The sequence below is a fragment of the Oryza brachyantha genome, unplaced genomic scaffold (assembly GCF_000231095.2).
Source record: "Oryza brachyantha unplaced genomic scaffold, ObraRS2 ChrUN-Ctg46, whole genome shotgun sequence".
Classification (NCBI taxonomy): Eukaryota; Viridiplantae; Streptophyta; class Magnoliopsida; order Poales; family Poaceae; genus Oryza; species Oryza brachyantha.
In genome coordinates, this window is record NW_024427246.1 from 514,499 (window position 1) to 532,327 (window position 17,829).

Genomic DNA, 17,829 nt, shown 5'->3' on the forward strand with positions numbered 1-17,829 from the left:
CATGAGACCCTGCCGTTCGTACGCGGTACGAGTCAGCCATTTATTCGCTCCTACGACGGCACGGTTCGCCCCGGCGGACGGGTAAGGGCCACGCGCGGGGAGCATAAGGGGGCAGGCGGTGCCAGACATGGTGGATGCGATCATACTAGCACTAAAGCACCGGATCCCATCAGAACTCCGAAGTTAACCGTGCTTGGGTGAGAGTAGTACTAGGATGGGTGACCTCCTGGGAAGTCCTCGTGTTGCAACCCTCTTTTTAGCCGTTTTGGGTTCTTGGTCGGGACATTCGTTCATTTTTGCCGTTTTGGGACCTCGGTCGAGCCATTCGTTCATTTTTACCGTTTTCGGTACTTGCCGAAGCCATTCGTTCGGCCTACGCGTTTATCGCTCGTGACGCGCGTGCCTGGCGACGCCGTCGTTCCTTCCACCTTCTGTCTGGGACAGACGTCCCGCCGTTCGCTCGGGGTACACGTATCTTGCTTTTCGCTCTCATGAGACCCTGCCGTTCGTACGCGGTACGAGTCAGCCGCTTATTCGCTCCTACGACGGCACGGTTCGCCCCGGGCGGACGGGTAAGGGCCACGCGCGGGGAGCATAAGGGGGCAGGCGGTGCCAGACATGGTGGATGCGATCATACTAGCACTAAAGCACCGGATCCCATCAGAACTCCGAAGTTAACCGTGCTTGGGTGAGAGTAGTACTAGGATGATCTCCTGGGAAGTCCTCGTGTTGCAACCCTCTTTTTAGCCGTTTTGGGTTCTTGGTCGGGACATTCGTTCATTTTTGCCGTTTTGGGACCTCGGTCGAGCCATTCGTTCATTTTTACCGTTTTCGGTACTTGCCGAAGCCATTCGTTCGGCCTACGCGTTTATCGCTCGTGACGCGCGTGCCTGGCGACGCCGTCGTTCCTTCCACCTTCTGTCTGGGACAGACGTCCCGCCGTTCGCTCGGGGTACACGTATCTTGCTTTTCGCTCTCATGAGACCCTGCCGTTCGTACGCGGTACGAGTCAGCCATTTATTCGCTCCTACGATGGCACGGTTCGCCCCGGCGGACGGGTAAGGGCCACGCGCGGGGAGCATAAGGGGGCAGGCGGTGCCAGACATGGTGGATGCGATCATACTAGCACTAAAGCACCGGATCCCATCAGAACTCCGAAGTTAACCGTGCTTGGGTGAGAGTAGTACTAGGATGGGTGACCTCCTGGGAAGTCCTCGTGTTGCAACCCTCTTTTTAGCCGTTTTGGGTTCTTGGTCGGGACATTCGTTCATTTTTGCCGTTTTGGGACCTCGGTCGAGCCATTCGTTCATTTTTACCGTTTTCGGTACTTGCCGAAGCCATTCGTTCGGCCTACGCGTTTATCGCTCGTGACGCGCGTGCCTGGCGACGCCGTCGTTCCTTCCACCTTCTGTCCGGGACAGACGTCCCGCCGTTCGCTCGGGGTACACGTATCTCGCTTTTCGCTCTCATGAGACCCTGCCGTTCGTACGCGGTACGAGTCAGCCATTTATTCGCTCCTACGACGGCACGGTTCGCCCCGGCGGACGGGTAAGGGCCACGCGCGGGGAGCATAAGGGGGCAGGCGGTGCCAGACATGGTGGATGCGATCATACTAGCACTAAAGCACCGGATCCCATCAGAACTCCGAAGTTAACCGTGCTTGGGTGAGAGTAGTACTAGGATGGGTGACCTCCTGGGAAGTCCTCGTGTTGCAACCCTCTTTTTAGCCGTTTTGGGTTCTTGGTCGGGACATTCGTTCATTTTTGCCGTTTTGGGACCTCGGTCGAGCCATTCGTTCATTTTTACCGTTTTCGGTACTTGCCGAAGCCATTCGTTCGGCCTACGCGTTTATCGCTCGTGACGCGCGTGCCTGGCGACGCCGTCGTTCCTTCCACCTTCTGTCTGGGACAGACGTCCCGCCGTTCGCTCGGGGTACACGTATCTTGCTTTTCGCTCTCATGAGACCCTGCCGTTCGTACGCGGTACGAGTCAGCCGCTTATTCGCTCCTACGACGGCACGGTTCGCCCCGGGCGGACGGGTAAGGGCCACGCGCGGGGAGCATAAGGGGGCAGGCGGTGCCAGACATGGTGGATGCGATCATACTAGCACTAAAGCACCGGATCCCATCAGAACTCCGAAGTTAACCGTGCTTGGGTGAGAGTAGTACTAGGATGATCTCCTGGGAAGTCCTCGTGTTGCAACCCTCTTTTTAGCCGTTTTGGGTTCTTGGTCGGGACATTCGTTCATTTTTGCCGTTTTGGGACCTCGGTCGAGCCATTCGTTCATTTTTACCGTTTTCGGTACTTGCCGAAGCCATTCGTTCGGCCTACGCGTTTATCGCTCGTGACGCGCGTGCCTGGCGACGCCGTCGTTCCTTCCACCTTCTGTCTGGGACAGACGTCCCGCCGTTCGCTCGGGGTACACGTATCTTGCTTTTCGCTCTCATGAGACCCTGCCGTTCGTACGCGGTACGAGTCAGCCGCTTATTCGCTCCTACGACGGCACGGTTCGCCCCGGGCGGACGGGTAAGGGCCACGCGCGGGGAGCATAAGGGGGCAGGCGGTGCGAGACATGCTGGATGTGATCATACTAGCACTAAAGCACCGGATCCCATCAGAACTCTGAAGTTAAGTGTGCTTGGGCGAGAGTAGTACTAGGATGGGTGACCTCCTGGGAAGTCCTCGTGTTGCATCCTTCTTTTTAGCCGTTTTGGGTTCTTGGTCGAGACATTCGTTCATTTTTGCCGTTTTGGGACCTCGGTCGAGCCATTCGTTCATTTTTACCGTTTTCGGAACTTGCCGAAGCCATTCGTTCGGCCTACGCGTTTATCGCTCGTGACGCGCGTGCCTGGCGACGCCGTCGTTCCTTCCACCTTCTGTCCGGGACAGACGTCCCGCCGTTCGCTCGGGGTACACGTATCTCGCTTTTCGCTCTCATGAGACCCTGCCGTTCGTACGCGGTACGAGTCAGCCATTTATTCGCTCCTACGACGGCACAGTTCGCCCCGGGCGGACGGGTAAGGGCCACGCGCGGGGAGCATAAGGGGGCAGGCGGTGCGAGACATGTTGGATGTGATCATACTAGCACTAAAGCACCGGATCCCATCAGAACTCTGAAGTTAAGTGTGCTTGGGCGAGAGTAGTACTAGGATGGGTGACCTCCTGGGAAGTCCTTGTGTTGCATCCCTCTTTTTGTTTTGGGTTCTTCGTCGAGACATTCGTTCATTTTTGCCGTTTTGGGACCTCGGTCGAGCCATTCGTTCATTTTTACCGTTTTCGGTACTTGCCGGAGCCATTCGTTCGGCCTACGCGTTTATTGCTCGTGACGCGCGTGCCTGGCGACGCCGTCGTTCCTTCCACCTTCTGTCCGGGACAGACGTCCCGCCGTTCGCTCGGGGTACACGTATCTCGCTTTTCGCTCTCATGAGACCCTGCCGTTCGTACGCGGTACGAGTCAGCCATTTATTCGCTCCTACGACGGCACGGTTCGCCCCGGCGGACGGGTAAGGGCCACGCGCGGGGAGCATAAGGGGGCAGGCGGTGCCAGACATGGTGGATGCGATCATACTAGCACTAAAGCACCGGATCCCATCAGAACTCCGAAGTTAACCGTGCTTGGGTGAGAGTAGTACTAGGATGGGTGACCTCCTGGGAAGTCCTCGTGTTGCAACCCTCTTTTTAGCCGTTTTGGGTTCTTGGTCGGGACATTCGTTCATTTTTGCCGTTTTGGGACCTCGGTCGAGCCATTCGTTCATTTTTACCGTTTTCGGTACTTGCCGAAGCCATTCGTTCGGCCTACGCGTTTATCGCTCGTGACGCGCGTGCCTGGCGACGCCGTCGTTCCTTCCACCTTCTGTCTGGGACAGACGTCCCGCCGTTCGCTCGGGGTACACGTATCTTGCTTTTCGCTCTCATGAGACCCTGCCGTTCGTACGCGGTACGAGTCAGCCGCTTATTCGCTCCTACGACGGCACGGTTCGCCCCGGGCGGACGGGTAAGGGCCACGCGCGGGGAGCATAAGGGGGCAGGCGGTGCCAGACATGGTGGATGCGATCATACTAGCACTAAAGCACCGGATCCCATCAGAACTCCGAAGTTAACCGTGCTTGGGTGAGAGTAGTACTAGGATGATCTCCTGGGAAGTCCTCGTGTTGCAACCCTCTTTTTAGCCGTTTTGGGTTCTTGGTCGGGACATTCGTTCATTTTTGCCGTTTTGGGACCTCGGTCGAGCCATTCGTTCATTTTTACCGTTTTCGGTACTTGCCGAAGCCATTCGTTCGGCCTACGCGTTTATCGCTCGTGACGCGCGTGCCTGGCGACGCCGTCGTTCCTTCCACCTTCTGTCTGGGACAGACGTCCCGCCGTTCGCTCGGGGTACACGTATCTTGCTTTTCGCTCTCATGAGACCCTGCCGTTCGTACGCGGTACGAGTCAGCCGCTTATTCGCTCCTACGACGGCACGGTTCGCCCCGGGCGGACGGGTAAGGGCCACGCGCGGGGAGCATAAGGGGGCAGGCGGTGCGAGACATGCTGGATGTGATCATACTAGCACTAAAGCACCGGATCCCATCAGAACTCTGAAGTTAAGTGTGCTTGGGCGAGAGTAGTACTAGGATGGGTGACCTCCTGGGAAGTCCTCGTGTTGCATCCTTCTTTTTAGCCGTTTTGGGTTCTTGGTCGAGACATTCGTTCATTTTTGCCGTTTTGGGACCTCGGTCGAGCCATTCGTTCATTTTTACCGTTTTCGGAACTTGCCGAAGCCATTCGTTCGGCCTACGCGTTTATCGCTCGTGACGCGCGTGCCTGGCGACGCCGTCGTTCCTTCCACCTTCTGTCCGGGACAGACGTCCCGCCGTTCGCTCGGGGTACACGTATCTCGCTTTTCGCTCTCATGAGACCCTGCCGTTCGTACGCGGTACGAGTCAGCCATTTATTCGCTCCTACGACGGCACAGTTCGCCCCGGGCGGACGGGTAAGGGCCACGCGCGGGGAGCATAAGGGGGCAGGCGGTGCGAGACATGTTGGATGTGATCATACTAGCACTAAAGCACCGGATCCCATCAGAACTCTGAAGTTAAGTGTGCTTGGGCGAGAGTAGTACTAGGATGGGTGACCTCCTGGGAAGTCCTTGTGTTGCATCCCTCTTTTTGTTTTGGGTTCTTCGTCGAGACATTCGTTCATTTTTGCCGTTTTGGGACCTCGGTCGAGCCATTCGTTCATTTTTACCGTTTTCGGTACTTGCCGGAGCCATTCGTTCGGCCTACGCGTTTATTGCTCGTGACGCGCGTGCCTGGCGACGCCGTCGTTCCTTCCACCTTCTGTCCGGGACAGACGTCCCGCCGTTCGCTCGGGGTACACGTATCTCGCTTTTCGCTCTCATGAGACCCTGCCGTTCGTACGCGGTACGAGTCAGCCATTTATTCGCTCCTACGACGGCACGGTTCGCCCCGGGCGGACGGGTAAGGGCCACGCGCGGGGAGCATAAGGGGGCAGGCGGTGCCAGACAGGCTGGATGCGATCATACCAGCACTAAAGCACCGGATCCTATCAGAACTCCGAAGTTAAGCGTGCTTGGGCGAGGGTAGTACTAGGATGGGTGACCTCCTGGGAAGTACTATTGTTGCATCCCTCTTTTTAGCCGTTTTGGGTTCTTGGTCGGGACATTCGTTCATTTTTGCCGTTTTGGGACCTCGGTCGAGCCATTCGTTCATTTTTACCGTTTTCGGTACTTGCCGGAGCCATTCGTTCGGCCTACGCGTTTATCGCTCGTGACGCGCGTGCCTGGCGACGCCGTCGTTCCTTCCACCTTCTGTCCGGGACAGACGTCCCGCCGTTCGCTCGGGGTACACGTATCTCGCTTTTCGCTCTCATGAGACCCTGCCGTTCGTACGCGGTACGAGTCAGCCATTTATTCGCTCCTACGACGGCACGGTTCGCCCCGGGCGGACGGGTAAGGGCCACGCGCGGGGAGCATAAGGGGGCAGGCGGTGCGAGACATGCTGGATGCGATCATACCAGCACTAAAGCACCGGATCCCATCAGAACTCCGAAGTTAAGCGTGCTTGGGCGAGAGTAGTACTAGGATGGGTGACCTCCTGGGAAGTCCTCGTGTTGCATCCCTCTTTTCGTTTTGGGTTCTTCGTCGAGACATTCGTTCATTTTTGCCGTTTTGGGACCTCGGTCGAGCCATTCGTTCATTTTTACCGTTTTCGGTACTTGCCGGAGCCATTCGTTCGGCCTACGCGTTTATCGCTCGTGACGCGCGTGCCTGGCGACGCCGTCGTTCCTTCCACCTTCTGTCCGAGACAGACGTCCCGCCGTTCGCTCGGGGTACACGTATCTCGCTTTTCGCTCTCATGAGACCCTGCCGTTCGTACGCGGTACGAGTCAGCCGCTTATTCGCTCCTACGACGGCACGGTTCGCCCCGGGCGGACGGGTAAGGGCCACGCGCGGGGAGCATAAGGGGGCAGACGGTGCGAGACATGCTGGATGCGATCATACCAGCACTAAAGCACCGGATCCCATCAGAACTCCGAAGTTAAGCGTGCTTGGGCGAGAGTAGTACTAGTATGGGTGACCTCTTGGGAAGTCCTCGTGTTGCATCCCTCTTTTTAGCCGTTTTGAGTTCTTGGTCGAGACATTCGTTCATTTTTGCGGTTTTGGGACCTCGGTCGAGCCATTCGTTCGGCCTACGCGTTTATCGCTCGTGACGCGCGTGCCTAGCGACGCCGTCGTTCGTTCCAACTTCTGTCCGGGACAGACGTCCCGCCGTTCGCTCGGGGTACACGTATCTCGCTTTTCGCTCTCATGAGACCCTGCCGTTCGTACGCGGTACGAGTCAGCCGCTTATTCGCTCCTACGATGGCATGGTTCGCCCCGGGCGGACGGGTAAGGGCCACGCGCGGGGAGTATAAGGGGGCAGGTGGTGCCAAACATGCTGGATGCGATCATACCAGCACTAAAGCACCGGTTCCCATCAGAACTCCGAAGTTAAGCGTGCTTGGGCGAGAGTAGTACTAGGATGGGTGACATCTTGGGAAGTCCTCATGTTGCATCCCTCTTTTCGTTTTGGGTTCTTCGTCGAGACATTCGTTCTTTTTTGCCGTTTTGGGACCTCGGTCGAGCAAAAAGAGGGATGCAACACGAGGACTTCCCAAGAGGTCATCCATCCTAGTACTACTCTCGCCCAAGCACGCTTAACTTCAGAGTTCTGATGGGATCCGGTGCTTTAGTGCTGGTATGATCGCATCCAGCATGTCTTGCACCGCCTGCCCCCTTATGCTCCCCGCGCGTGGCCCTTACCCGTCCGCCAAGGGCGAACCGTGCCGTCGTAGGAGCGAATAAGCGGCTGACTCGTACCGCGTACAAACGGCAGGGTCTAATGAGAGCGAAAAGCGAGATACGTGTACCCCGAGCGAACGGCGGGACGTCTGTCCCGGACAGAAGTTGGAACGAACGACGGCGTCGCCAGGCACGCGCGTCACGAGCGATAATCGCGTAGGCCGAACGAATGGCTCCGGCAAGTACCGAGAACGGTAAAAATGAACGAATGGCTCGACCGAGGTCCCAAAACGGCAAAAATGAACGAATGTCTCGACCAAGAACCCAAAACGGCTAAAAAGAGGGATGCAACACGAGGACTTCCCTAGAGGTCATCCATCCTAGTACTACTCTCGCCCAAGCACGCTTAACTTCAGAGTTCTGATGGGATCCGGTGCTTTAGTGCTGGTATGATCGCATCCAGCATGTCTCGCACCGCCTGCCCCCTTATGCTCTCCGCGCGTGGCCCTTACCCGTCCGCCAAGGGCGAACCGTGCCGTCGTAGGAGCGAATAAGTGGCTGACTCGTACCGCGTACGAACGGCAGGGTCTCATGAGAGCGAAAAGCGAGATACGTGTACCCCGAGCGAACGGCGGGACGTCTGTCCCGGACAGAAGTTGGAACGAACGACGGCGTCGCCAGGCACGCTCGTCACGAGCGATAAACGCGTAGGCCGAACGAATGGCTCCGGCAAGTACCGAAAACGGTAAAAATGAACGAATGGCTCGACCGAGGTCCCAAAACAGCAAAAATGAACGAATGTCTCAACGAAGAACCCAAAACGGCAAAAAAGAGGGATGCAACACGAGGACTTCCCAGGAGGTCACCCATCCTAGTACTACTCTCGCCCAAGTTCGGAGTTCTGATGGGATCCGGTGCTTTAGTGCTGGTATGATCGCATCCAGCATGTCTCGCACCGCCTGACCCCTTATGCTCCCCGCGCGTGACCCTTACCCGTCCGCCTGGGGCGAACCGTGCCGTCGTAGGAGCGAATAAGCGGCTGACTCGTACCGCGTACGAACGGCAGGGTCTCATGAGAGCGAAAAGCGAGATACGTGTACCCCGAGCGAACGGCGGGACGTCTGTCCCGGACAGAAGTTGGAACGAACGACGGCGTCGCCAGGCACGCGCGTCACGAGCGATAAACGCGTAGGCCGAACGAATGGCTCCGGCAAGTACCGAGAACGGTAAAAATGAACGAATGGCTCGATCGAGGTCCCAAAACGGCAAAAATGAACGAATGTCTCGACGAAGAACCCAAAATGGCTAAAAAAGTGATGCAACACGAGGACTTCCTAGGAGGTCACCCATCCTAGTACTACTCTCACCCAAGCACGCTTAACTTCAGAGTTCTGATGGGATCCGGTGCTTTAGTGCTAGTATGATCGCATCCAGCATGTCTCGCACCGCCTGCCCCCTTATGCTCCCCGCGCGTGGCCCTTACCCGTCCGCCCGGGGCGAACCGTGCCGTCGTAGGAGCGAATAAGTGGCTGACTCGTACCGCGTACGAACGGCAGGGTCTCATGAGAGCGAAAAGCGAGATACGTGTACCCCGAGCGAACGGCGGGACGTCTGTCCCGGACAGAAGTTGGAACGAACGACGGCGTCGCCAGGCACGCGCGTCACGAGCGATAAACGCGTAGGCCGAACGAATGGCTCCAGCAAGTACCGAGAACGGTAAAAATGAACGAATGGCTCGACCGAGGTCCCAAAACGGCAAAAATGAACGAATGTCTCGACCAAGAACCCAAAACGGCTAAAAAGAGGGATGCAACAAGAGGACTTCCCAAGAGGTCACCCATCCTAGTACTACTCTCGCCCAAGCACGCTTAACTTCAGAGTTCTGATGGGATCCGGTGCTTTAGTGCTGGTATGATCGCATCCAGCATGTCTTGCACCGCCTGCCCCCTTATGCTCCCCGCGCGTGGCCCTTACCCGTCCGCCCGGGGCGAACCGTGCCGTCGTAGGAGCGAATAAGCGGCTGACTCGTACCGCGTACGAACGGCAGGGTCTCTTGAGAGCGAAAAGCGAGATACGTGTACCCCGAGCGAACGGCGGGACGTCTGTCCCGGACAGAAGTTGGAACGAACGACGCCGTCGCCAGGCACGCGCGTCACGAGCGATAAACGCGTAGGCCGAACGAATGGCTCCGGCAAGTACCGAGAACGGTAAAAATGAACGAATGGCTCGACCGAGGTCCCAAAACGGTAAAAATGAACGAATGTCTCGACCAAGAACCCAAATCGGCTAAAAAGAGGGATGCAACACGAGGACTTCCCAGGAGGTCACCCATCCTAGTACTACTCTCGCCCATGTTCGGAGTTCTGATGGGATCCGGTGCTTTAGTGCTGGTATGATCGCATCCAGCATGTCTCGCACCGCCTGACCCCTTATGCTCCCCGCGCGTGACCCTTACCCGTCCGCCTGGGGCGAACCGTGCCGTCGTAGGAGCGAATAAGCGGCTGACTCGTACCGCGTACGAACGGCAGGGTCTCATGAGAGCGAAAAGCGAGATACGTGTACCCCGAGCGAACGGCGGGACGTCTGTCCCGGACAGAAGTTGGAACGAACGACGGCGTCGCCAGGCACGCGCGTCACGAGCGATAAACGCGTAGGCCGAACGAATGGCTCCGGCAAGTACCGAGAACGGTAAAAATGAACGAATGGCTCGATCGAGGTCCCAAAACGGCAAAAATGAACGAATGTCTCGACGAAGAACCCAAAATGGCTAAAAAAGTGATGCAACACGAGGACTTCCTAGGAGGTCACCCATCCTAGTACTACTCTCACCCAAGCACGCTTAACTTCAGAGTTCTGATGGGATCCGGTGCTTTAGTGCTAGTATGATCGCATCCAGCATGTCTCGCACCGCCTGCCCCCTTATGCTCCCCGCGCGTGGCCCTTACCCGTCCGCCCGGGGCGAACCGTGCCGTCGTAGGAGCGAATAAGTGGCTGACTCGTACCGCGTACGAACGGCAGGGTCTCATGAGAGCGAAAAGCGAGATACGTGTACCCCGAGCGAACGGCGGGACGTCTGTCCCGGACAGAAGTTGGAACGAACGACGGCGTCGCCAGGCACGCGCGTCACGAGCGATAAACGCGTAGGCCGAACGAATGGCTCCAGCAAGTACCGAGAACGGTAAAAATGAACGAATGGCTCGACCGAGGTCCCAAAACGGCAAAAATGAACGAATGTCTCGACCAAGAACCCAAAACGGCTAAAAAGAGGGATGCAACAAAAACTTCCCTAGAGGTCACCCATCCTAGTACTACTCTCGCCCAAGCACGCTTAACTTCAGAGTTCTGATGGGATCCGGTGCTTTAGTGCTGGTATGATCGCATCCAGCATGTCTTGCACCGCCTGCCCCCTTATGCTCCCCGCGCGTGGCCCTTACCCGTCCGCCCGGGGCGAACCGTGCCGTCGTAGGAGCGAATAAGCGGCTGACTCGTACCGCGTACGAACGGCAGGGTCTCTTGAGAGCGAAAAGCGAGATACGTGTACCCCGAGCGAACGGCGGGACGTCTGTCCCGGACAGAAGTTGGAACGAACGACGGCGTCGCCAGGCACGCGCGTCACGAGCGATAAACGCGTAGGCCGAACGAATGGCTCCGGCAAGTACCGAGAACGGTAAAAATGAACGAATGGCTCGACCGAGGTCCCAAAACGGTAAAAATGAACGAATGTCTCGACCAAGAACCCAAATCGGCTAAAAAGAGGGATGCAACACGAGGACTTCCCAGGAGGTTACCCATCCTAGTACTACTCTCGCCCAAGCACGCTTAACTTCGGAGTTCTGATGGGATCCGGTGCTTTAGTGCTGGTATGATCGCATCCAGCATGTCTCGCACCGCCTGCCCCCTTATGCTCCCCGCGCGTGGCCCTTACCCGTCCGCCCAGGGCGAACCGTGCCGTCGTAGGAGCGAATAAGCGGCTGACTCGTACCGCGTACGAACGGCAGGGTCTCATGAGAGCGAAAAGCGAGATACGTGTACCCCGAGCGAACGGCGGGACGTCTGTCCCGGACAGAAGGTGGAAGGAACGACGGCGTCGCCAGGCACGTGCGTCACGAGCGATAAACGCGTAGGCCGAACGAATGGCTCCGGCAAGTACCGAGAACGGTAAAAATGAACGAATGGCTCGACCGAGGTCCCAAAACGGCAAAAACGAACGAATGTCTCGACCAAGACCCAAAACGGCTAAAAAAGAGGGATGCAACACGAGGACTTCCCAGGAGGTCACCCATCCTAGTACTACTCTCGCCCAAGCACGCTTAACTTTAGAGTTCTGATGGGATCCGGTACTTTAGTGCTGGTATGATCGCATCCAGCATGTCTCGCACCGCCTGCCCCCTTATGCTCCCCGCGCGTGGCCCTTACCCATCCGCCAAGGGCGAACCGTGCCGTCGTAGGAGCGAATAAGCGGCTGACTCGTACCGCGTACGAACGGCAGGGTCTCATGAGAGCGAAAAGCGAGATACGTGTACCCCGAGCGAACGGCGGGACGTCTGTCCCGGACAGAAGTTGGAACGAACGACGGCGTCGCCAGGCACGCGCGTCACGAGCGATAAACGCGTAGGCCGAACGAATGGCTCCGGCAAGTACCGAAAACGGTAAAAATGAACGAATGGCTCGACCGAGGTCCCAAAACAGCAAAAATGAACGAATGTCTCAACGAAGAACCCAAAACGGCTAAAAAGAGGGATGCAACACGAGGACTTCCCAGGAGGTCACCCATCCTAGTACTACTCTCGCCCAAGTTCGGAGTTCTGATGGGACCCGGTGCTTTAGTGCTGGTATGATCGCATCCAGCATGTCTCGCACCGCCTGACCCCTTATGCTCCCCGCGCGTGGCCCTTACCCGTCCGCCCGGGGCGAACCGTGCCGTCGTAGGAGCGAATAAGCGGCTGACTCGTACCGCGTACGAACGGCAGGGTCTCATGAGAGCGAAAAGCGAGATACGTGTACCCCGAGCGAACGGCGGGACGTCTGTCCCGGACAGAAGTTGGAACGAACGACGGCGTCGCCAGGCACGCGCGTCACGAGCGATAAACGCGTAGGCCGAACGAATGGCTCCGGCAAGTATCGAGAACGGTAAAAATGAACGAATGGCTCGACCGAGGTCCCAAAACGGCAAAAATGAACGAATGTCTCGACCAAGAACCCAAAACGGCTAAAAAGAGGGATGCAACACGAGGACTACCCAGGAGGTCACCCATCCTAGTACTACTCTCACCCAAGCACGCTTAACTTCGGAGTTCTGATGGGATCCGGTGCTTTAGTGCTAGTATGATCGCATCCAGCATGTCTCGCACCGCCTGCCCCCTTATGCTCCCCGCGCGTGGCCCTTACCCGTCCGCTCGGGGCGAACCGTGCCGTCGTAGGAGCGAATAAGTGGCTGACTCGTACCGTGTACGAACGGCAGGGTCTCATGAGAGCGAAAAGCGAGATACGTGTACCCCGAGCGAACGGCGGGACGTCTGTCCCGGACAGAAGTTGGAACGAACGACGGCGTCGCCAGGCACGCGTGTCACGAGCGATAAACGCGTAGGCCGAACGAATGGCTCCGGCAAGTACCGAAAACGGTAAAAATGAACGAATGGCTCGACTGAGTTCCCAAAACGGCAAAAATGAACGAATGTCTCGACGAAGAACCCAAAACGGCTAAAAAGAGGGATGCAACTCGAGGACTTCCCAGGAGGTCACTCATCCTAGTACTACTCTCGCCCAAGCACGCTTAACTTCGTAGTTCTGATGGGATCCGGTGCTTTAGTGCTGGTATGATCGCATCCAGCATGTCTCGCACCGCCTGCCCCCTTATGCTCCCCGCGCGTGGCCCTTACCCGTCCGCCTGGGGCGAACCGTGCCGTCGTAGGAGCGAATAAGCGGCTGACTCGTACCGCGTACGAACGGCAGGGTCTCATGAGAGCGAAAAGCGAGATACGTGCACCCCGAGCGAACGGCGGGACGTCTGTCCCGGACAGAAGGTGGAAGGAACGACGGCGTCGCCAGGCACGCGCGTCACGAGCGATAAACGCGTAGGCCGAACGAATGGCTCCGGCAAGTACCGAGAACGGTAAAAATGAACGAATGGCTCGACCGAGGTCCCAAAACGGCAAAAATGAACGAATGTCTCGACCAAGAACCCAAAACGGCTAAAAAGAGGGATGCAACACGAGGACTTCCCAGGAGGTCACCCATCCTAGTACTACTCTCGACCAAGCACGCTTAACTTCGGAGTTCTGATGGGATCCGATGCTTTAGTGCTGGTATGATCGCATCCAGCATGTTTCGCACCGCCTGCCCCCTTATGCTCCCCGCGCGTGGCCCTTACCCGTCCGCCCGGGGCGAACCGTGCCGTCGTAGGAGCGAATAAGTGGCTGACTCGTACCGCGTACGAACGGCAGGGTCGCATGAGAGCGAAAAGCGAGATACGTGTACCCCGCGCGAACGGCGGGACGTCTGTCCCGGACAGAAGGTGGAACGAACGACGGCGTCGCCCGGCACGCGCGTCACGAGCGATAAACGCGTAGGCCGAACGAATGGCTCCGGCAAGTACCGAAAACGGTAAAAATGAACGAATGGCTCGACCAAGGTCCCAAAACGGCAAAAATGAACGAATGGCTCCGGCAAGTACCGAAAACGGCTAAAAAGAGGGATGCAACACGAGGACTTCCCAGGAGGTCAACCATCCTAGTACTACCCTCGCCCAAGCACGATTACTGTAAGAGCCCTAGGTTCATAACCAGGTATTTATAAATTCATTTGTTATCCTTTAGATTGCATATTTACTATATTGCAATTTGATCATATGCAATAACAAAATTAACTCTAATCGGTAAAATTGAAACCACTTCTATTTGAGCAATAACCTGAACAGAAGTATACATATTTAATATTTTATTCAAATATTAGTTTATTTATCATCACTAAATATAAATTTTGTTGAATTTTAACTCTCTATTTAGGTCTCCTAAAAATTCAAACCAAGTTTCAGCCTAACCCAATTCATCTTTTCACCAGATTTAAAATACTTGGGATTTATGTGTGAAACTTTCAAAAATGGAAACTAGGTGACTCAATCTATCTCAACACCAAAACATACATTTTTCACACTCTTGTAGCTTAATCAAATTGAACTTACCAAGAGAGAGAAATAAAATAAATCCTGAAAACTGCAAGAGTGAATCTGTACTCAATTTTTCACCCACCTCTCTCACCCTCCTAAACAGCCATGACTTGGGCCCACTTGTCATTGACCTTGGGTGTCTCTTTAGCCCCCACAACACCCTCTTGGGCGTGCTCCCACCTCAGGATTTAAGGGGGAGGGGCAGAGAAAACCCCTTCATCTCCCTCCCATTCTGTTTTTGTTGCTATTCTGTTCTTCCATGAGCTAAGCTCCCTCCTCATTTTCCTCCTCCCCAAATCTTCACAAAAATGCAAGGATCCAGCCCTGCATGTCACACCACAAGATCCCCAAGGTTGTAAGCTTTCCATCCATCCAAATAGCCTGCACATGCATCGGTTGCTGAGGGAGATCGAGAAGAAAAGAGGAGCTTGCTGCTTGGTGCAGAGCAGCAGCAGCAGCAGTTGTTTTCCTCCTCTTGGTGAGCTTTCTTCCCCATCCATAGCTACTCTCTTAGGTTCCCCATCATGCTGAGCATTCCTAGTCTCCTCCATAGGTCACCGGTTCAAGATTTGAAGGCTAGTAGCAGGCTGCAAACTGTTTTCTCTTCTTCGGTGACAACAGCTCGGTGTCTTTGCTTCCCTGTTTTGGTGAGTTTTCAGCTTCTTCAACTCAAGCTGAAAAGTGTCTTCTTAGCAGTAGAATCAAGTCCTTAATGTATGTTTTCTTGCATGTGATGCTCTTGGCATTCATGCACTAGATCGAGCCATCCACACGTGCTGTTTTGGCTGAAAAATGAGTGAACTTTGAAAATCCATAACTAATTCATATGAACTCCGATTTCAGTGAAACAAATTCTTATTGCTTCATAAAACAGATCTCTTCATTGTTGTAAAATAAAAATGACCAACTTTTTACTGTTTTTCTCTGTAGGAATATAAATAGCTATATGTCTCCCTTGTGTGGTCTAGCTCTTCATAGATTCGTAAGAAATTATTGGTAAAAGCTAAAATTGTGAAACCAATTTTGTTGAGCTTATATTTTGTTACTCTTTGCTGTTGTGAAAATAAGCTTGACAATACTCCCCTTAAATCATGTTTAGGAGTGTATTTAGCATTCCCATGATTTTAACTTCTAAGATCCATAAATAAATAATGACAATACATAAAGCTGTGGAATAATTTTTCTTAGCACCTGTGAATGATGTACTGCCCACTAAAAATAATTATACATGTAAAAACTTGGTTTGAGTTGCAAATTACTTGTAATGCTCTAAAGTAGACTTAATTATTTTTGGAGCTGTCATTATCTGACCTGAAAGCTTGTCATTTTCATATCTCCTAAACAATAAGTGATAATCTAGTGATTCTTTCACCTAAATTCAAGTTAACATGTGCTCTACTCACTGTATTTATTTCATGATTTATTGATCATTTCGCATGTGCATGTTTATTTGGCTCTTATTCGCATATTGCTTCTTTTCGGTAGATTTGGAGAATCCGGAGAGTACCGAGCCATATCCAGAGGAGGATAGTGACTACCGTCAGCAGGAAGGCAAGCACCTAAGCATATAGAACCTATGCTTTCTCTATAAATATCTTTGGTTGCAAAACTATACCTATATATGCATGTGTTTCCTAGATGTTAAAACGTCTGTTTTGGGTGAATTGGTAGATCCTAATTATGCATTTATTCCCTGTTATATTGCTGACCTTATCCCTTGTCACCACCGTATAGGAGTGTTAGGCTTGTTTACTTCATTCATGCTTAGCCATGCTTAATGCTAATAGAAGTATAAGGATTGACAGTACTATCATTTGTGGTGTATAGACAACTTGTACTAATGGGTATAAAACTTGAGCACTTACACTAAATTATGGTTGATGAAATATGTTGGACTTGGACGGGTGGTAGGGCGATGAAGGAAGGTTGGTTTCCCCTGATGCAAGTAGCCCCGTCTGGGTCGTTAAGGACCGAACATTTTGACATCTATTCAAGCACCCTTCGTACTTACCACATGCCTTATTTGGGACCGGCTTGTTCTTTACTAGCTCTACTGTGATTATTTATACCACGTTGGAGAGACGTGAGGGCAGGTAGCCCTTTGGAGGGCCTCGGGTGCCTATGTTGGCCGGGGGTGCCTCCCGCGTGGTGCGCCCGCCTTGGTCACACCACACAGGCACGTGACTAAGTCGTCGGGAACCCCGGCGTGGTATAGGTGGTTGGGGTGGGATTAGGAAAGACATGTAATGAGCTTGTATCACTCGCGTACCGCACTCGACGGGGTGTGTAGCTTTTGATCCTTGTTCATTTCATGTGGGTACAGTTGTACACCTCTGATCAGAGTATAATCTATTCGAATAGTCGCGTCCTCGGTTATGGACATTGCTTGATGTGTTAGTCAGTTATGTTAGCATCAAGTGTGGATTAATATGGATGAGTTTATGTTTGATGGTGGTGTTGGCATGCTGTGCCATGATGGTGTGGACTTGGGTAGTCCCTTGTTGTTGGTGAGAGCGCCGTTTGGACTCTTTTGCTTATGCATTTCAGAATTGTATACTTGCTGTCCATAAGTTAAAATGATGTTATATTTACTATTACTTAACCACTTTTACTGTTATTTGCTCAATAAAATTGGCTTTATGCAACCTAGATGGCTTAGGTTAAGGTAGACCTTGCATACTCCTCTCTCCTTTTTATATATAGTTTTGGGTAAGACTTGCGAGTACAATCTTGTACTTAATCCGGTGTCTGCAATTTCAGGTGAGGATTCCGGGTATGAGTTGTGCTTCTTGTGTGGTCACTGCTCTGCCGGGGGTGGCGAGGGCAGTGAGTGATCCCTTCTCTTGCAGCTTGGCTCTTGCCCGGTTGGTTTGCCCTTGTGGGGTTGTGGCACCACCGGCTTTCGTTTTATGCTTATGAGCTTTATTTGAGTCTTCCGCTGCTACTCATTCTGTGTATGTTGGGACCTTGGACCCTATGTTGTATCATGTACCTTGCCACTTATTATTCATGATATGGTACTGTTATGACTATTAATTGCTTACGATGAAAATGTGAGGCTAGTCGCATTCCTGGGGACTAGCTCAGCATGAGTAACGGGTTTTGATCGCTTGAAATAATCGGAGATAGCGGTTTAGATCGAGTCACTGGGGTATGCTTTTAGTCGCTACCTTCGAGTGGTTGATGGGCATATGACGGAGTAGACTGGCAAACTATCTTACGGTTATGTCTTGCGCTCACTACTCGGCATTCCGATTATTATAACAGAAGGTTGTCAACCGTGATCATGGACACATTGAGGACGAGTGGCTATTTATGCGTGTTTGGATCTCACTCCTCCAATAGTATGTGATGGTCACGTTGGACAATGGATGTTATAATA

At 53.9% G+C, this 17,829-nt stretch overlaps 1 long non-coding RNA gene, 26 other non-coding genes and 3 pseudogenes across 27 annotated transcripts; 16 read left to right on the forward strand and 14 right to left on the reverse strand.

The window, feature by feature from the left end:
- Positions 1-132: 132 nt before the first annotated feature.
- Positions 133-251, forward strand: LOC121056293. Its single transcript, XR_005813158.1, has one exon. It is a non-coding gene; the product is annotated as a 5S ribosomal RNA (ribosomal RNA).
- A 372-nt stretch (positions 252-623) lies between these two features.
- On the forward strand, positions 624-738 carry LOC121056505. Its single transcript, XR_005813363.1, has one exon. It is a non-coding gene; the product is annotated as a 5S ribosomal RNA (ribosomal RNA).
- Positions 739-1,109: 371 nt separating this feature from the next.
- Positions 1,110-1,228, forward strand: LOC121056294. Its single transcript, XR_005813159.1, has one exon. It is a non-coding gene; the product is annotated as a 5S ribosomal RNA (ribosomal RNA).
- Positions 1,229-1,599: 371 nt separating this feature from the next.
- Positions 1,600-1,718, forward strand: LOC121056295. The gene has a single exon (XR_005813160.1). It is a non-coding gene; the product is annotated as a 5S ribosomal RNA (ribosomal RNA).
- A 372-nt stretch (positions 1,719-2,090) lies between these two features.
- On the forward strand, positions 2,091-2,205 carry LOC121056506. The gene has a single exon (XR_005813364.1). It is a non-coding gene; the product is annotated as a 5S ribosomal RNA (ribosomal RNA).
- Positions 2,206-2,577: 372 nt separating this feature from the next.
- Positions 2,578-2,696, forward strand: LOC121056210. The gene has a single exon (XR_005813077.1). It is a non-coding gene; the product is annotated as a 5S ribosomal RNA (ribosomal RNA).
- A 372-nt stretch (positions 2,697-3,068) lies between these two features.
- On the forward strand, positions 3,069-3,187 carry LOC121056249. Its single transcript, XR_005813115.1, has one exon. It is a non-coding gene; the product is annotated as a 5S ribosomal RNA (ribosomal RNA).
- Positions 3,188-3,554: 367 nt separating this feature from the next.
- On the forward strand, positions 3,555-3,673 carry LOC121056296. Its single transcript, XR_005813161.1, has one exon. It is a non-coding gene; the product is annotated as a 5S ribosomal RNA (ribosomal RNA).
- Positions 3,674-4,045: 372 nt separating this feature from the next.
- LOC121056507 lies at positions 4,046-4,160 on the forward strand. Its single transcript, XR_005813365.1, has one exon. It is a non-coding gene; the product is annotated as a 5S ribosomal RNA (ribosomal RNA).
- Positions 4,161-4,532: 372 nt separating this feature from the next.
- LOC121056211 lies at positions 4,533-4,651 on the forward strand. Its single transcript, XR_005813078.1, has one exon. It is a non-coding gene; the product is annotated as a 5S ribosomal RNA (ribosomal RNA).
- Positions 4,652-5,023: 372 nt separating this feature from the next.
- LOC121056250 lies at positions 5,024-5,142 on the forward strand. Its single transcript, XR_005813116.1, has one exon. It is a non-coding gene; the product is annotated as a 5S ribosomal RNA (ribosomal RNA).
- Positions 5,143-5,510: 368 nt separating this feature from the next.
- On the forward strand, positions 5,511-5,629 carry LOC121056371. The gene has a single exon (XR_005813231.1). It is a non-coding gene; the product is annotated as a 5S ribosomal RNA (ribosomal RNA).
- Positions 5,630-6,001: 372 nt separating this feature from the next.
- On the forward strand, positions 6,002-6,120 carry LOC121056130. The gene has a single exon (XR_005812997.1). It is a non-coding gene; the product is annotated as a 5S ribosomal RNA (ribosomal RNA).
- A 368-nt stretch (positions 6,121-6,488) lies between these two features.
- LOC121056454 lies at positions 6,489-6,607 on the forward strand. Its single transcript, XR_005813312.1, has one exon. It is a non-coding gene; the product is annotated as a 5S ribosomal RNA (ribosomal RNA).
- Positions 6,608-6,940: 333 nt separating this feature from the next.
- Positions 6,941-7,059, forward strand: LOC121056392. Its single transcript, XR_005813252.1, has one exon. It is a non-coding gene; the product is annotated as a 5S ribosomal RNA (ribosomal RNA).
- Positions 7,060-7,133: 74 nt separating this feature from the next.
- Positions 7,134-7,252, reverse strand: LOC121056155. The gene has a single exon (XR_005813022.1). It is a non-coding gene; the product is annotated as a 5S ribosomal RNA (ribosomal RNA).
- A 372-nt stretch (positions 7,253-7,624) lies between these two features.
- LOC121056206 lies at positions 7,625-7,743 on the reverse strand. Its single transcript, XR_005813073.1, has one exon. It is a non-coding gene; the product is annotated as a 5S ribosomal RNA (ribosomal RNA).
- A 372-nt stretch (positions 7,744-8,115) lies between these two features.
- On the reverse strand, positions 8,116-8,224 carry LOC121056574 (annotated as a pseudogene).
- A 371-nt stretch (positions 8,225-8,595) lies between these two features.
- LOC121056356 lies at positions 8,596-8,714 on the reverse strand. The gene has a single exon (XR_005813217.1). It is a non-coding gene; the product is annotated as a 5S ribosomal RNA (ribosomal RNA).
- A 372-nt stretch (positions 8,715-9,086) lies between these two features.
- On the reverse strand, positions 9,087-9,205 carry LOC121056227. The gene has a single exon (XR_005813094.1). It is a non-coding gene; the product is annotated as a 5S ribosomal RNA (ribosomal RNA).
- A 372-nt stretch (positions 9,206-9,577) lies between these two features.
- Positions 9,578-9,686, reverse strand: LOC121056579 (annotated as a pseudogene).
- A 371-nt stretch (positions 9,687-10,057) lies between these two features.
- On the reverse strand, positions 10,058-10,176 carry LOC121056357. Its single transcript, XR_005813218.1, has one exon. It is a non-coding gene; the product is annotated as a 5S ribosomal RNA (ribosomal RNA).
- A 372-nt stretch (positions 10,177-10,548) lies between these two features.
- On the reverse strand, positions 10,549-10,665 carry LOC121056442. The gene has a single exon (XR_005813300.1). It is a non-coding gene; the product is annotated as a 5S ribosomal RNA (ribosomal RNA).
- A 372-nt stretch (positions 10,666-11,037) lies between these two features.
- Positions 11,038-11,156, reverse strand: LOC121056309. Its single transcript, XR_005813174.1, has one exon. It is a non-coding gene; the product is annotated as a 5S ribosomal RNA (ribosomal RNA).
- Positions 11,157-11,528: 372 nt separating this feature from the next.
- LOC121056180 lies at positions 11,529-11,647 on the reverse strand. Its single transcript, XR_005813047.1, has one exon. It is a non-coding gene; the product is annotated as a 5S ribosomal RNA (ribosomal RNA).
- Positions 11,648-12,019: 372 nt separating this feature from the next.
- LOC121056581 lies at positions 12,020-12,128 on the reverse strand (annotated as a pseudogene).
- Positions 12,129-12,500: 372 nt separating this feature from the next.
- On the reverse strand, positions 12,501-12,619 carry LOC121056246. The gene has a single exon (XR_005813112.1). It is a non-coding gene; the product is annotated as a 5S ribosomal RNA (ribosomal RNA).
- A 372-nt stretch (positions 12,620-12,991) lies between these two features.
- Positions 12,992-13,110, reverse strand: LOC121056346. The gene has a single exon (XR_005813207.1). It is a non-coding gene; the product is annotated as a 5S ribosomal RNA (ribosomal RNA).
- Positions 13,111-13,482: 372 nt separating this feature from the next.
- LOC121056165 lies at positions 13,483-13,601 on the reverse strand. The gene has a single exon (XR_005813032.1). It is a non-coding gene; the product is annotated as a 5S ribosomal RNA (ribosomal RNA).
- A 1,098-nt stretch (positions 13,602-14,699) lies between these two features.
- LOC121056123 lies at positions 14,700-15,999 on the forward strand. Its single transcript, XR_005812990.1, has 3 exons — positions 14,700-14,925; positions 15,001-15,094; positions 15,933-15,999. It is a non-coding gene; the product is annotated as an uncharacterized LOC121056123 (long non-coding RNA).
- The last annotated feature ends 1,830 nt before the right edge of the window (positions 16,000-17,829 follow it).